Below are 17787 nucleotides of genomic sequence, written 5' to 3'. Positions count from 1 at the left end.
AGCCACTCAATGAATCTAAAGAATGGGTAGATGCTGTGGCAGCATCCTTCCACAAAAAAATCAACGAAATCCATAAACATTTTCCTCAGTCTCCTCCCATTGATCAGACAGTAGTCTCGCCCACCAACAGTTGCCGGGACCCCCAACATTTGTGTTCCCACACTAAGGGAATTCCCATCGTGTACCGAAGTACAGGTTGAGGCAATCTTACACCGAATGAAGTCTGGGGCCCCTCCAGACCCTGCCTCTCCCCAAAATTCAAAAATAGCTCCAGCTCTGATCCCCGCTTTAAATCAGTCCCTACTTCACTCTTCTGTACCATTACATTGGAAGGAAGCCGTAATAAGACCTAGTCTAAAAAAAATTCAGCCGATCATCAATCACTCTCTAATTATCGGCCCATTTCACTCCTTCCTTTGTTTGGAAAGATCATGGAGTCCCTAATAAATAAACAACTAAAATTACATCTGGAGACAAACAAGCTCCTTGACCCTTCACAGTCAGGTTTCAGGACTTTCCATAGCACCGAAACTGCCCTCCTTGAAGTTGTGGACAATATAAAAATGACACTAGACTCCAAACAATCTGCCATACTGGTCTTGCTTGACCTGTCCGCGGCCTTCGACACCATCTCGCATCACATTCTTTTAGAACGTCTTGCTGATATTGGTGTTGAGGGCTCCGCACCATGCTGGATAAAAAGCTATCTGACAAACAGACGGTCCAAGGTTCAAGTTGGTGCCCACTCCTCCAACTTCTATGACAACGATAAGGGCGTACCACAGGGGTCCATACTGAGCCCTACGCTCTTTAATCTGTATGTGTCACCTCTCGCAAAGGTCATTCGAGCACACGGTTTTGGAACCATGTCCTACGCGGACGACACACAAATATTGATCACAATTAATCAGAACCCAGACGTAACTAAACGGAGATTTAAAAACTGCATGGTAGACATTCATGACTGGATGACCAGGAATTTTCTAATGATGAACGCAGGAAAGACGGAGGTACTGCTGTTCGGCAAGGCAGATAAAATCTGGTCCGATGACTGGTGGCCGCCCTGCCTTGGCTCATGCCCCTCACCTAAATCCTCAGTGAGGAATCTTGGGGTAATAATCGACAATAAACTGTCCATGTCTGATCATATTAGCAAAGTAGTAGGAACCAGCTGTGGCCTCATGCGCAGTCTGAGGAAAATCTTTAAGTGGCTTCCCCTCTCAGCTCGTATGCCACTGGTACAGGGACTCATCGTCAGTAGGATTGATTATGGGAACGCACTCCTGTCCTCAACAAATAGCACCCTGCTGGCCCGCCTACAGGTTGTACAGAATACCGCTGGAAGGCTGGTGCTTGACCTTCCCCCCCGCGCCCCCTCACTACCTTGCTTAAAAATCTTGCACTGGCTCCCAATCCAGCAACGCATTAAATTCAAACTATGTTGCCTTGTCCATAAATCCATCAATGGGCATGGCCCGGCATACCTAGAACAAAAGCTCAAGGTCAACCACCCGGTGAGAACTCTCAGATCATCCACCAAGTCTCTTCTAAGTGTCCCCAGTGTACGTACGGCCAGAAACGGTGACAGGGCCTTCAGCAAAACAGCTCCTGAAGCCTGGAACTCCCTGCCCCTTCAGATTAGGACGGAACCCGACTACCTGAGATTCCGCAGACAGCTAAAAATATGGCTCTTTTAGATCTGCCTCTGCCCTGCCTGGGTTTCTGATAGGAGTTTCTCTGCAAGCGCTCTGACACCTTCGGGTGATTTATGTGCTATACAAATGTAATAAAATGTAAAAAAAAAAAAAAAAAGAAACACAATACCTGGAATTTAAAAAGTAATACCATGGTTGGGGGTTCTCCTTAATAATCAGAATTGATTTCTGTACAAAAGAACACTTTTTGGGACATTAGGATAATCAAAGACTGGGGGGCAAGGGGGGAACATAACGCTCGAATTTATACCTTGCAGTTTGTATGCAGCTCTTAGATGACAGTTAATAGCTCACTGTTCTAAGTTAGGATTTTAACTTATAAACTGCAAGTAATAAAAGGATCTCTGACAAAAGCAGTAACCCACTGACCTATTTACATTATGTGCACTTTGTGATCTGCATGGCGCATGTTCTTTGCAGCCGGTACTTTAACCATCTGAGCTACCTTTCCATGAGTCAAAACTTCCCCTAGACATTAATCACCAGAGTCATCATGACATTTTTATTGTTGCCGAAAATTGCTGGAAGCCAGGATGGAGGCAGCCAGCGTTTTTAAAACCATAATATACTTGCAAACATGATGCCTTCACCTAAAGTCAGCACCCGGTACAGTCACACTGGTTGCACCTCCCGAGAGCTCAGTGACTGTTGTTCTAGGGTGTGATGCTTCATAGGCCTGCCCGCAAGACTGGAGGTGAACTTCAGTATGGATAGTGGTGGACAAGCCTTGAAGGTTAACCTACACTTGTCATGCTAGGGTCCACCTGCTGGTACGAAGACACCAGGACTTCTAAGGGGTTGCGAAGCTTCTAAGGTCTAGCATGTGATTGTGCTCTCGCAGGAGAGTGTTCTGGTGGGCTGGTTATTAAGGCTGAACCTGGTTCCCAGTTCCAAATTCAGCAGCTCTGACCATAGTGCCACATCCTCTCCCCCACTGAACACCGTACTGCCTCACTGAGAAAAGCTCCCACTGTTTTCAACTACAACCCAATGGTTGCCCGCTAGAAACACCTGGATGCGCAATTTAAATTACGCACTAGACAAGAGCAATATGCGGCCTACAAAAAAAAAGGAACAACATCCTGGAAGAAGCAAACACTTATAGGGAATGCAAAATTTTGCAAACCATGGGAAATGTAAGCAGGAGCAACATGGTTACCTTAAAGCTTTTACACTGACTATTCAGAAATCAGTGAGTGTATGGACCCATTTCAATGGCCATTGCTTATATCCTTATAAAACGTAAGTAGTATGGTAAAAAGACCACTTCCCTGGACGCAGAGCCGCAGCACACATTTTGTTTTCCAATCCACACATTTTGGTACCTCCAGGATTGGTGTACTTGTTCCAAGTCCAGGGAAAACAAAGACAGTAAAACAAAAATAGTGCTTCACTGACAAGCACTGTGAAAGTGGCGCTAATGTGTTTCAGTGTGAATAAAATCAGTTTGCTACCACTCTGTCTTACTTTATTTAGTTATTTATCTATTTTTCATATTTTTAGCCTTTTATTCCCAATGCTGCACTTTGGAAATAAAATGGCAGAAAAATATGACATTTCCAGCAAAAGCGTCTTTCTTTTTTGGATCCATTTCACAGGGAAGCAAATAAAAGAAAGGAGAGGAAAGAGAGTGAGAACCCCGTCTTGAAGTCACAGTTTTCATGGGCGTCCGCAGGGGGGTCAAGGAGGGTCGCTCCAGGGGGGGGCAGGCGCCCCTCCTTCCTCCCCCCTCCCCTGCGGACACCCATGAAGAGCAGTGAGTCAGAGAAACTACATAGCATTTAAGGCCATATGTATCATAGTTCCGTTTTTGCGATTCCTAAATAGCGATTTTTAAGGAATCGCTATTTAGGAATCTCAAATTGGTATGTATGAAGAAAATCGCTTTTTATTAGCGATTCCTTAAGCTTCCTTAATTGCGAATTCGCATTTTGCGAATTCGCAATTAAGGAATAATTTCCAATGCATTCCTATGTGCCAGGAGGCCCATAGGAATGATTTTCAAATAATTCTCAAATTGCGAATTCGCAATTTGCTAATCGCTATTTGAGAATTATTGCAAGGGTGCAGGGGTGTCTCAAGGACATCCTGCTGCACCCCTATAAATTACATGTGTGTGCATATGGCGCACATACATGCCCAGTGGGCATGTATGTGCGTCATATACCACCCTCACAAATGCACAATTATGCATATTTACAAGAAATTTCAAATTACCACCACCACAAGTTGGTGGTATTTTGCGATTTCTTAACCAAAATTCGCTAGCCAAAAATGCTACATACATTTCCAAATAATTCTCAAATTGCGAATTCGCAATTTGCTAATCGCTATTTGAGAATTATTGCAAGGGTGCAGGGGTGTCTCAAAGACACCCTGCTGCACCCCTGTAAATTACATGTGTGTACATATGGCGCACATACATGCCCAGTGGGCATGTATGTGTGTCATATGCCACCCTCACAAATGCACAATTGTGCATATTTATAAGAAATTGCAAATTACCACCAACTACAAGTTGGTGGTAATTTGTGATTTCTTAACCAAAATTCGCTAGACAAAAATGCTACATACATAGCATTTAAGGAAGTGCAAAATAGCGTTTCCCTAAATGTTATGGCAAAATAAGGAATCGCACAAGTTTGCAATTCCTTATTTTGGGAATGTTTCTTACATCCCAAAACATGCAAAAAGGCCGTTTGCGAATTTCGGCCTTTGCGAATCACAAAAGGCTTGATACATATGGCCCTATGTCTTTGACCCTCCCTTTGGTTCACGTTTGGTGGCATGGAAAGTGGGGTATTCGATGGAGAGAGCTTCTGTCAGGTTTAACACAATTGTAATAGGAGTTATGTTTCAGGATGTGTTCATCCTGTATTTAGGTGGGAAGTCTAGTGATAGGAAAAGGGTTTTGTGTGGTTGGGGGCCTTGAAGGGGGACATTGCCGAGATTCAGCGACAGAGGTCAGGATGTTTCACACTATGGACAGAGTTTGTTCCTAGGTAGAATCCAGCCGCCATTAATAAGACCAGGAGGAAGATAAGCAAGGAGAGGAGTAAATTGACAAGGGATTGGCAGAATTGAGCATGCAAACATGTGCTATGATAGTGCAGTCTACTTTAGGAGGGACAGAGCACACCTGTCATATTATGGTAGCAAGTAATATAGTCTAGAGTTGAGAGTGGTTCTGTCTGCCACATTGTATATTCAGACGTGGAGGCCTGGAGGGCTGGGGGACAGAAAGAGACTAGCTAGGGCATTTTTCTGGGTGGTCGTTGGCCCAAAAGTTGGCAGGTGTTAGTGAATGTTATTGCCCACATATAAAGGGAAGCCAATTTAGTTACAAGCCACCATTTAGTCCTTTAGTGACACAGTGGCTAGTAACAAGCTAGAATACATTTTCCTTCCCACCCACTCCTTAAACTGTGACGTAGAAGGGTTTATAAATTGGATTCCTCTCTTTCTGGCAGCCTTTAAACAGGAGCAGGTGCGCAGGAAAGGGGGTTATGTTTACGTAGTCGCTTTGCAGCAGGTGCAGACGCAGTTGGCCCAAAAGTTGGCAGGGATTGGCAAATATTATTGTTGTTGACTGCCACAGTACAGGCTGAAAGGGAATGGGTGCACAAGCTCATGCCTAGAAGAGGCAAGTTAAGTTAGTTAGTGGTTAGGAGATGCAGTAAACCTGGATGGGAGGTTAAAGTTATCAAGTGCAGAAGTTCAATACAGGAGGAAGTAGCAACTTGCATAATTATGTCTTGTTGGGAGGAGGCAAAACCAAAGAGGATGATAGATGGAGTGTTGAACATTGCAAACGCTCACCCCCAGTCAACTAATCCGGGTTGAATCCATCATCATTCTTTAGCTCAGTCTGCCACCCCAGTTCAGACATGGCCATGGGCAAACCAGTCGTCTGACCCTGTGCATCATGGGAACAGTCCAGCCCGAACTGCCAAGCCATGACTTCCCTGGACCGTAAACAAGCATCCTGGGACCGGTTTCCGGCTAATCAGCCATCATCAGCCAGGCTAGTTTGAATCCAGTGGCAGGTCAAAGCTGCTGGAATTAAAAATAGAAAGCATCCCTCTTCCATTTCTCAAGATTTTTTTCAGCAGGCTTTCTCAAAGCTGGAACAAGCCAAAAGTTCAAACACAAATTATTGCCTTATTAATTGCTGCAGCTTTTCAGCAGAACACAAAAAACTGGAAGAATGCCTCAAAAATCTCATATTTAGCTGCTGGTATTCAGTTTGCCATAATCACAGACTTGACACAATTTTTGTTTTTCCTATGTTTTTGAAACACAAAAGCCTACTTTTATGATTCCCAGTTAGAGTGTTTTTGGACGACAATACTAGAAAAACCTTTGTTGCAGTACCATCAGTTCAGGAAGTTGCTCAGCCTCCTTAATTAATTTGTCTATTTTGTCTATTTTTTTTTTTTACTTACACTTGACAAATTGTAATTTTGTACTATTTACATAATTATTATGTTCCATATTCGTTTTTCTTATCCTTATACCCTTTATAGTTTTTTTTTCTTTTTCTCATGGTTCTTCTCCTCTAATATGATTATTTACCCGTGTATAATTAATATTATGCTACGTAATGCTCATTTATGTTGCTTTGTTATTTGATTATCTTGTCTTTTCTCCATCGACATACTTTTAATAAACGTATCTTTTGAAACTTAAAAAAAGAATTTTGTTTGCCACCATGGATGCATTGCATTTACAATGCAGTGCACTGTGGTGCAAGGATTAAAAGATGAGTGACGCATCTATTGGCATAAAGGCAACGCATTGCTGGAGTCGTATACAAGCATGACACAACTCCAGCAATGCTTCAAAAGGCCTATTTCTATAATGCTGCATCACTCCTTATGCCTGCTTGAAGCAGGTGTAAGGTTTCCACACAGTGGAGTCATAAAAATGACTCAGTGAAATCCTGTAGAATTCCCAGCGTCACTTTTACGAGGCTTTCTTACGTCAGAACGCCCATCCTGCATACATTATACCTGACACAGGTATAATGTGACACAGGGCTTTACAACGTGATGCATCGCGTAAGGTTTTCTTGCAGTGGCGTTGTAAATGTGTCACAACGTGGTGCATTGTTTATGACGTCGCTGCTTCACAAAAGTTACACAACAATGGCATAAAAGTGTCGCAAGAATCTTGTAAATCTTGTTCAAAAAGGAAATCTCTTCAGACTGTCATTCCACTAATCTCGAGAGGAGAATTTCTGGTAACATTGTATCTACAAGAGACATACCAGACAATAATTTTGTCTGCAGTCCTCCCCTTCAGTCTTCAGTCTCTATGTCTTCTCCGAGAGTCTCAACGGAGGTACGTGCTCCAGTCGTTGCTCATCTGCATGTGCTTGGTGTACAAATATTTCCATATCTGGATGACTAGCTATTTGATGCGCCTTCCTTTTTTTTTGGTAAAGGAACGTTCACAGCGGGTTGGTGTAACCTTGGAGTCTTTGAGATTTGTCATCAGCAGTTCTCCCAAACTAAGGAGGCTGAACCTTCGTAGCCAGGTGTTACAACTACTCCAATTCAAAACTGCCTCAGCCATCAGAGGCTGAGAGTTCAAGGTCTCATGGCCTCCTGGACAGCAGTGGTCCCATGGCTTCAACACCACCTGAGACCTCTGTTTCTAAATGTATGATCCCATTGGCCTCTGGCTTCCAAGATCTACCATTTTCAGATACCAGTGAATCAGACCACTGTTCAGTCCCTGCAATGGTGGTCAATCCCAGAAAATCTTCAGTAGGGAAATTCTATAATAGATCCCTTCTCCAAGTCATTACAGCAGAATCGAGTCAGTGGGTTGTAGAGTGAAGTTCGAAGAGCAGCAGATGCAGGATAGTTGGCCCCCTGTATAGAGCCAAATCTTAAACTGGTGGGAGTTAGACGCGATCAGCAGAGCTCTTTACAGCTTCACTATTGCTGTCATTGGAAAAGCTGTGATTGTCAGCACGGCCAACCGAGTTGCGAAGTCCTATTTAAACAGCCGGGGGACCAAGTCTCTGACCTTAGCTTCTCTAGCCAGTGAGATTTTCCTATGCGCAGAAGAAAATCTTCTATACCTACAAGCTATGTACATTCTTGGGTAGGACAACTTTATAGTCGACATACAGTATGGAAACTACCATACAAAATAGACTAACACCGCAGTCAGAAAGATTTCCATTTTTTATTGAGCATAACATGGTTATTAAATAATATAATTTCAAATTCATTCTTACATCGGACGTCAAAACATATATTAATCAGCCATAAAGTTAACCATTGTCATACAAATACATTCAACATTTTAACAGAATAATTTCATTGCCATTGATTCACCAATACCCATACTTCCTCTTGGTAGAAAACTGTGAAATCAGCAGATTTACATACATTCATAGGCAAGAGAATAGCAGGAAAGAAACACCCTCCAAGTTCCCCTTGTCAAACTTCATTAATCGTTGTTACCTGCCTTGCTTGTAGTCACAACATCTGGGGTGAGCCAGTCACTACAGTCGAAGCGCTCTTTGATCCCCCTCGCTTTCTGGTGCCCATTCCGTTGCCATTATACCAAGTTCTCTCTAGATTATGCATGCGCAGTAGCCGAGAAAACCACAGTTGTGAACCATAGATGGTTCACTATCTTACCAGCCAGTCACTATCACAAGTAGTGCCACTGCAGTGGAAATAAACCTAAAATGAAACTGCACCACATCCCACCGAGAGAGGGGTCAACCCTTCATAGCATCAGTGATGGCCTTAAATATATCTCTCTTCTAAAGATCCTGCTCCAGTAACCCTCAATACCCTCTTCCAGTGCAGCTAACGTTGTACAATCATAAAATATGTGTCCTAAAACATCTGAGGGCATTTGTCATCAGACTTTTTGCCCCAACTGAACAAATTGGCCAGTGTGTAATATAAATTAAAAATGGTTTTATAATTCTGAGTTTCCAGACTTGCTGTCAGCAACACATTCATCCCAACCTCTACTGAGGGCCAATTTTTTAGACCCTGCATCACCAGCTATTCCACCCATTTAACTACTTGGTTGTCAAGGTCGTCCACAGCCATTTTTTTCAGTAATGAAAACATCTTAGTTGCCTGGCATATAATAAAATCCAAGAGAGGGACTTTTCAGGGTGAAAAATAACAGTTTATGCAAGCTATTTCTAGTCTGTGCAAATTTTTAAAAAATCCTCTATCCAATCCAAAGTCCTGTTGCACAGCCACAAATAGCCTAATTACTCTTAGTAAAACAAATTGCCCAGCCGGGTAATGTCTGCCTTTATCAACCACCTATGAATACCATCCTGAAACACCGTGGGAAATGAGGGGGAGTGCCATAGTGGAGTATAACGATTACACTTGGAAATTTCTATCTTTTTTTTTACCCGGCTCCAAATCTTTACTGCTTCTGCCACTACCTTAAACTCCAATCATTTTGTAGTAATTGGGTTCAAAATGTTTTAAAAAACACACCTAGCTTCACCACCCATAGCTAACTAGTAGACACTTGGGGGGGTCTCCTAGAAATGATCCGGGTGACTGAGTATGACCCTTAGCTGACAATAAAACTTTCACATGCTGAAAAAGTGCAGCCTAGTAATATAGCCTTCGAATAGGTACTGCCCACCCACCTCTGGCCATCGGGAGCACCATACACTATTGGGCCATCTTGCCCTTGAATATTGCCAAATAAAGTTGGTGCACATAGCTACAAAGTTTTGGGGCCACTGCTCTTCCAGCTCAAAAGAACACTGGATTTAACCCAGATCTCTTGACTGGGGGAGAATGTTTGAATCATTCAGCATTCCGTCCATAATTTTTTGCAGTTACACTTTTTGCCCGAAGCGAGATGAGTATGCCCAGACGTGGGTCCCTTGCTCACTGTGCCATGGGATTCAAGCTAGCTTTGCTGATGAAGGGTGACATACCCCGAAACCGGTCCTTGGATGCTTATTTCTGGCCCGGGGAGGACCTGGCTTGGCAGTGCGGTCTAAACTGTTCCCATGAGGCACAGGGTTAAGACTGACTTGCATATGGATGGGTCCAAACTGAGGTTGCGCAAGGTACAAAAGAACAATGGATTTAACTCAGATCTCTTAAGTGGGGGGAAATGTTTGAATCATTCAGCATTCCGTCCATCATTTGTTGAAGTTACACTTCCAGCTCCAGAGGTATGGTTCTAAATAGAAATAGAATTTTGGACAAAAAGAAAAATTTTCAGAACAACATGTTTGCTGATTAAAGTAAGCTGTAATCCATTAATCTGTCTCAGGTCTTGGCTGGCCTTTCCTAACATCACTCTAGATTCACTTTATAGAGAGTACCAAACGCTGCTGTGATCTTTATTCCTAAATATGTGGCATTATGAACTCTGCTGTCTGTCAGATCAATGTTGCGAGTGCATATCAACTATGACTTCCCGGTGTTAAGATGGTGCCTTGAGAGTGATCCAAACTCCTCTGCCAATCTTTCTACTTCCAAAAGGGCTGTCTGGGCATCAGGCATCAGCAATGCTATATCATTTACTTACACTAACACTTTTATATGTTATGTTATGTTAGGGGGTTTATAGAGCACTTGTTAACTCCAGGAGGCGTGGTCCTGTGCTAAGAATCCTCCAACAGTGGCCTAAAATTCCTTTTCTGAGTTTCATTCATTATTACCTTCAGTGTTGCCAAAATAGCCAAGTCTCCAATTTTTTTGGGACTCAAACTTCAGTTAGCTCCATTCTCAGATCGAAAGGCATAGAGTTTCAAAGTCTGGCAGCCTGGAATCTGAAAGAGCTACCCCCAGGTGCATTCTGGTAGCCATAAGGATCACAGTCATTGCAGACCCTGCGGACCTGAGATGGCTGTTAGGAAGGTAGAGTCTAATCAAGGGAAGAAGGTAGTGCAGACTTCCTGAGAATTGAATGGCAGTAACAGAGTGCTTTCAAGGATACCCTATGCTTGATAGGGAGCAAGTGAAGTTGAGCAAGTCCTGTGCTCATGGGAGAATGTTTCAGAACAATCAACGACATTCAAGCAGGAGCGTTTTGCAGCCTTTGGTAAATTCCCAACCTGCCTTTGGAAACCCCCAGGTAGAGTACAGTACAGTAGTACAAACCCGATAGCAGCAGGGCCTGGACTACAGTTTTCTTGGTTGAGCCCGGAGGAGCCCCTATATTTTTGGGAGAATCTTTAGTACCCTAGAGCAGGTGCCAATAGCAGCGGAGATCTGGCCATCAAAGGACAGGGAGGAGTCGAACATAAAACAAAGATTTTTCACCTTAGGTTTGGGGACAGGTGTGGGGCTCAGTTGGCTAGGCCACCACATGGAAGACCATATTGAGGGTTGTTTCCTTATCCTCAGGGCCTCTGTTTTGCCTGCATTTAATTTCAGGCAGCTGAAGTTCATCCATTCAGCGAGGTCCGCCAAGCAGGCCTTAGAATTGGCTGCAGCACTTCCATTATCTTGCGCCAGGTTGATGTACAGCTGAGTGTCGTCAGCATAAGACACGATCCTAATGCTGTGGTGCTCAACCACGTCCGTCAGAGGGTGCATATACAAGTTGAACAGGAACAGACTGAGTGCCGAAAACTGTGCACTCCCTGCTGCAAGTAGATGACTACAAGAGATGCAGGGCTACTGAATCACCTGAAAGGTGTGGTTATGCAGGAAATCCACAAACCATTTAAGGGCACGTCCCCCGATACCCTGCTTCCATAGCTGCTCTAGTAAAAGGCCATGGGGCACGGTGTCAAAAGCCACACTTAAGTCTAGCATGATTAATCAATAATCCTTAATCAATTTGTCTATTTTGTCTATTTATTTTTTTTAACTTACACTTGACAAATTGTAATTTTGTTCTATTTACATAATTATTATGTTCCATATTCGTTTTTCCTCTCCTTATACCCTTTATAGTTTATTTTTTCTTTTTCTCATGGTTCTTCTCCTCTAATATGATTATTTACCTGTGTACAATTAATATTATGCTACTTAATGCTCATTTATGTTGCTTTGTTATTTGATCATCTTGTCTTTTCTCCATTGACATACTTTTAATGAACGTATCTTTTGAAACTTAAAAAAATTATTTTGTGCGCCACTATGGATGTGTTACATTTACAATGCAGTGCACTGTGGTGCAAGGATTAACAGATGCGTGACACATCTATTGGCATAAAGGCAACGCATTGCTGGAGTCGTATACAAGCATGACACAACTCCAGCAATGCTTCGAAATGCCTATTTCTATAATGCTGCAACACTCCTTAAGCCTGCTTGAAGCAGGCGTAAGGTTTCAACACAGTGGAGTCATGAAAATGACTCTGTGAAATCCTGTAGAATTCACAGCCTCACTTTTATGAGGCTTTCTTGCGTCAGAACGCCCACCCTGCATACATTATACCTGACACAGGTATAATGTGACACAGGGCTTTACAACGTGATGCATCGCGTAAGGTTTTCTTGCAGTGGCGTTGTAAATGTGTCACAACATGGTGCATTGTTTATGACGTTGCTGCTTCACAAAAGTTACACAACAGTGGCGTAAAAGTGTCGCAAGAGTCTTGTAAATCTTGTTCAAAATGAAATCTCTTCAGACTGTCATTCAACTAATCTGGTAACATTGTATCTACAAGAGACATACCAGACAATAATTTCCTCTGCAGTCCTCCCCTTCAGTCTCTATGTCTTCTCCGAGAGTCTCAACGGAGGTACGTGCTCCAGTCGTTGCTCATCTGCATGTGCTTGGTGTACAAATATTTCCATATCTGGATGACTAGCTATTTGATGCGCCTTTTTTTTTTTTTTTGGTGAAGGAACATTCACAGCGGGTTTGTGAAACCTTGGAGTCTTTGAGATTTGTCATCAGCAGTTCTCCAAACTAAGGAGGTTGAACCTTCGTTGCCAGGTGTTACAACTACTCCAATTCAAAACTGCCTCAGCTCATCAGAGGCTGAGAGTTCAAGGTCTCATGGCCTCCTGGACAGCAGTAGTCCCATGGCTTCAACACCACCTGAGGCTTCCAAGATCTACCATTTTCAGATACCAATGCATCAGACCACTGTTCAGTCCCTGCAATGGTGGTTAATCCCAGAAAATCTTCAGTAGGGAAATTCTATGATAGATACTCTTCTCCAAGTCATTACAGCAGATTCGAGTCAGTGGGTTGTAGAGTGAAGTTCGAAGATCAGCAGATGCAGGATAGTTGGCCCCCTGTGTAGAGCCAAATCTTAAACTGGTGGGAGTTAGACGCGATCAGCAGAGCTCTTTACAGCTTCACTATTGCTGTCATTGGAAAAGCTGTGATTGTCAGCATGGCCAACCGAGTTGCGAAGTCCTATTTAAACAGCCGGGGGACCAAGTCTCTGACCTTAGCTTCTCTAGACAGTGAGATTTTCCTATGCGCAGAAGAAAATCTTCTATACCTACAAGCTATGTATATTCTTGGGTAGGACAACTTTATAGTCGACAGACAGTATGGAAACTACCATACAAAATAGACTAACACCGCAGTCAGAAAGATTTCCATTTTTTATTGAGCATAACATGGTTATTAAATAATATAATATCAAATTCATTCTTACATCGGACGTCAAAACATATATTAATCAGCCATAAAGTTAACCATTGTCATACAAATACATTCAACATTTTAACAGAATAATTTCATTGCCATTGATTCACCAATACCCATACTTCCTCTTGGTAGAAAACTGTGAAATCAGCAGATTTACATACATTCATAGGCAAGAGAATAGCAGGAAAGAAACACCCTCCAAGTTCCCCTTGTCAAACTTCATTAATCGTTGTTACCTGCCTTGCTTGTAGTCACAACATCTGGGGTGAGCCAGTCACTACAGTCGAAACGCTCTTTGATACATGTTGTCATGGGGGACCAAATCTGCGCCCCCGCTTTCTGGCGCCTATTCTGTTGCCATTATACCAAGTTCTCTCTAGATTATGCATGCGCAGTAGCTGAGAAAACCACAGTTGTGAACCATAGATGGTTCACTATCTTACCAGCCAGTCACTATCACAAGTAGTGCCACTGCAGTGGAAATAAACCTAAAATGAAACTGTACCACATCCCAACGAGAGAGGGTCAGCCCTCCATAGCATCAGTGATGGCCTTAAATATATCTCTCTTCTAAAGATCCTGCTCCAGTAACCCTCAATACCCTCTTCCAGTGCAGCTAACGTTGTACAATCATAAAATATGTGTCCTAAAACATCTGAGGGCATTTGTCATTAGACTTTTTGCCCCAACTGAACAAATTGGCCAGTGTGTAATATAAACTAAAAATGTTTTTATAATTCTGAGTTTCCAGACTTGCTGTCAGCAACACATTCATCTCAACCTCTACTGAGGGCCAATTTTTTAGACCCTGCATCACCAGCTATTCCACCCATTTAACTACTTGGTTGTCAAGGTCGTCCACCGCCATTTTTTTCAGTAATGAAAACATCTTAGTTGCCTGGCATATAATAAAATCCAAGAGAGGGACTTTTCAGGGTGAAAAATAACAGTTTATGCAAGCTATTTCTAGTCTGTGCAAATTTGAAAAAAATCCTCTATCCAATCCAAAGTCCTGTTGCAGAGCCACAAATAGCCTAATTACTCTTAGTAAAACAAATTGCCCAGCCGGGAAATGTCTGCCTTTATCAACCACCTATGAATACCATCCTGAAACACCGTGGGAAATGAGGGGGAGTACCATAGTGGAGTATAACGATTACACTTGGAAATTTCTATCTTTTTTTTTTACCCGGCTCCAAATCTTTACTGCTTCTGCCACTACCTTAAACTCCAATCATTTTGTAGTAATTGGGTTCAAAATGTCTTAAAAAACACCCCTAGCTTCACCACCCAAAGCTAACTCGTAGACACTTGGGGGTCTCCTAGAAATGATCCGGGTGACTGAGTATGACCCTTAGCTGACAATAAAACTTTCACATGCTGATAAAGTGCAGCCTAGTAATATAGCCATCGGATAGGTACTGCCCACCCACCTCTGGCCATTGGGAGCACCATACACTTTTGGGCCATCTTGCCCTTGAATATTGCCAAATAAAGTTGGTGCACATAGCTACGAACTTTTGGGGCCACTGCTCTTCCAGCTCAAAAGAACAATGGATTTAACCCAGATCTCTTGACTGTGGGAGAATGTTTGAATCATTCAGTATTCCGTCCATAATTTTTTGCAGTTGCACTTTTTGCCCGAAGCGAGATGTATATGCCCAGACGTGGGTCCCTTGCTCACTCTGCCACGGGATTCAAGCTAGCTTTGCTGATGAAGGATGACATACCCCGAAACCGGTCCTTGGATGCTTATTTCTGGCCCTGGGAGGACCTGGCTTGGCAGTGCGGTCTAAACTGTTCCCATGAGGCACAGGGTTAAGACTGACTTGCATATGGATGGGTCCAAACTGAGGTTGCGCAGGGTACAAAAGAACAATAGATTTAACCCAGATCTCTTGAGTGAGGGGACATGTTTGAATCATTCAGCATTCCGTCCATCATTTGTTGCAGTACACTTCCAGCTCCAGAGGTATGGTTCTAAATAGAAATAGAATTTTGGACAAAAAAAAACATTTCCAGAACAATATGTTTGCAGATTAAAGTAAGCTGCAATCCATTAAACTGTCTCAGGTCTTGGCTGGTCTTTCCTAACATCACTCTAGATTCACTTTATAGAGAGTACCAAACGCTGCTGTAATCTTTATTCCTAAATATGTGGCATTATGAACTCTCCTGCTGTCTGTCAGATCAATGTTGCGAGTGCATATCAACTATGACTTCCCGGTGTTAAGATGGTACCTTGAGAGTGATCCAAACTCCTCTGCCAATCTTTCTACTTCCAAAAGGGCTGTCTGGGCGTCAGGCATCAGCAATGCTATATCATTTACTTACACTAACTCTTTGATATGTTATGTTATGTTAGGGGGTTTATAGAGCACTTGTTAACTCCAGGAGGCGTGGTCCTGTGCTAAGATTCCTCCAACAGTGGCCTAAAATTCCTTTTCTGAGTTTCATTCATTATTACCTTCAGTGTTGCCAAAATAGCCAAGTCTCCAATTTTTTTGGGACTCAAACTTCAGATAGCTCCATTCTCAGATCGAAAGGCATAGAGTTTCAAAGTCTGGCAGCCTGGAATCTGAAAGAGCTACCCCCAGGTGCATTCTGGTAGCCATAAGGATCACAGTCATTGCAGACCCTGCGGACCTGAGATGGCAGTTAGGAAGGTAGAGTTTAATCAAGGGAAGAAGGTAGTGCAGACTTCCTGAGAATTGAATGGCAGTAACAGAGTGCTTTCAAGGATACCCTATGCTTGATAGGGAGCAAGTGAAGTTGAGCAAGTCCTGTGCTCATGGGAGAATGTTTCAGAACAATCAACGACATTCAAGCTGGAGCGTTTTGCAGCCTTTGGTAAATTCCCTACCTGCCTTTGGAAACCCCCAGGTAGAGTACAGTACAGTAGTACAAACCCGATAGCAGCAGGGCCTGAACTACAGTTTTCTTGGTTGAGCCCGGAGGAGCCCCTATATTTTTGGGAGAATCTTTAGTACCCCAGAGCAGGTGCCAATAGCAGCGGAGATCTGGCCATCAAAGGACAGGGAGGAGTCGAACATAAAACAAAGATTTTTCACCTTAGGTTTGGGGACAGGTGTGGGGCTCAGTTGGCTAGGCCACCACATGGAAGACCATATTGAGGGTTGTTTCCTTACCCTCAGGGCTTCTGTTTTGCCTGCATTTAATTTCAGGCAGCTGTAGTTCATCCATTCAGCGAGGTCCGCCAAGCAGGCCCTAGAATTGGCTGCAGCACTTCCATTATCTTGCGCCAGGTTGATGTACAGCTGAGTGTCGTCAGCATAAGACACGATCCTCATGTTGTGGTGCTCAACCACGTCCGTCAGAGGGTGCATATACAAGTTGAACAGGAACAGACTGAGTGCCGAAAACTGTGCACTCCCTGCTGCAAGTAGATGACTACAAGAGATGCAGGGCTACTGAATCACCTGAAAGGTGTGGTTATGCAGGAAATCCACAAACCATTTAAGGGCACGTCCCCCAATACCCTGCCTCCATAGCTGCTCTAGTAAGAGGCCATGGGGCACGGTGTCAAAAGCCACACTTAAGTCTAGCATGATTAGGGAAGCAATTTTATCTGCAGGGAGGGCGGATTCAGTGCTGAAACGCGGTCCGAAGCCTGACTGAGTCTCATGCAGGAGCCCTTTCTCATTCATAAACTTCACCAGTTGCCGGTTTACGTGTTTTTCAGCAGTTTTAGCAAAGAAACTTTTATTTTAAAACCAATTACCGTTGCTGGTTGTTTACCATTTGCTTTATTAGGGGTTCACTCTACAAGGCAAAAAGAATAGGGGATCGTGGACAGCCCTGCCTTGTACCTCACGAGATGTGGATCCAATCTGATTCTTGACCCATAATGTGGAGTTATGCAAAAGGATGGTGATATAATGCCTTCAAAGCCTTCACTATGCCTGACCCAAACCTTTGCACTCTAGGATCCTCCCCAAGGCAACTTGAGCAAATACTTTCTTGGCAACAAGTAGGTTCATAGCCAAGGAATCGCCTGAAGTTGCACCAATGTCACATAGAGCAATGAACCATCTCCTATAGTCTGTTATTCCCCGGCCCAGAATAAACCAGTGCTCCCAAGGTGATATTCACCTTTCTATGGTCCTCCCCATGTGAGTCGCTAAGAACTATGAGTACAGCTCTGTATGAGAGTTGATCAGGGATATCGGCCAATATGACCCTGTGTTTTTGGAGGCTTTCCCTTTTTTATTACAACTATAATGTCGGTTCCCTCCCATCAGCTTGATGTAATCCATTCCTGTTGAACCTCACAGAGCAGTTCCAATAGATCCTTAGCCAGCTGAAGAAAAACCGTTTTATTAAATTCTAGGGGAGTCTGATCTGTGCCTGCCGATTTCCCTGCAGTCAATGCCTTTAGCGCATTACCTACTTCTTCCATTGTAAAAACAGAATCTAATTATTCTGCCTCCCAGAGTCTAGGGCATGATTATTGCCGGACTATAAA

The sequence above is a fragment of the Lissotriton vulgaris genome, chromosome 2_2 (genome assembly GCF_964263255.1).
Source record: "Lissotriton vulgaris chromosome 2_2, aLisVul1.2, whole genome shotgun sequence".
Taxonomy (NCBI): Eukaryota; Metazoa; Chordata; class Amphibia; order Caudata; family Salamandridae; genus Lissotriton; species Lissotriton vulgaris.
The sequence above is the reverse complement of the archived record's forward strand: the minus strand, read 5'-3'. Positions refer to the sequence as shown.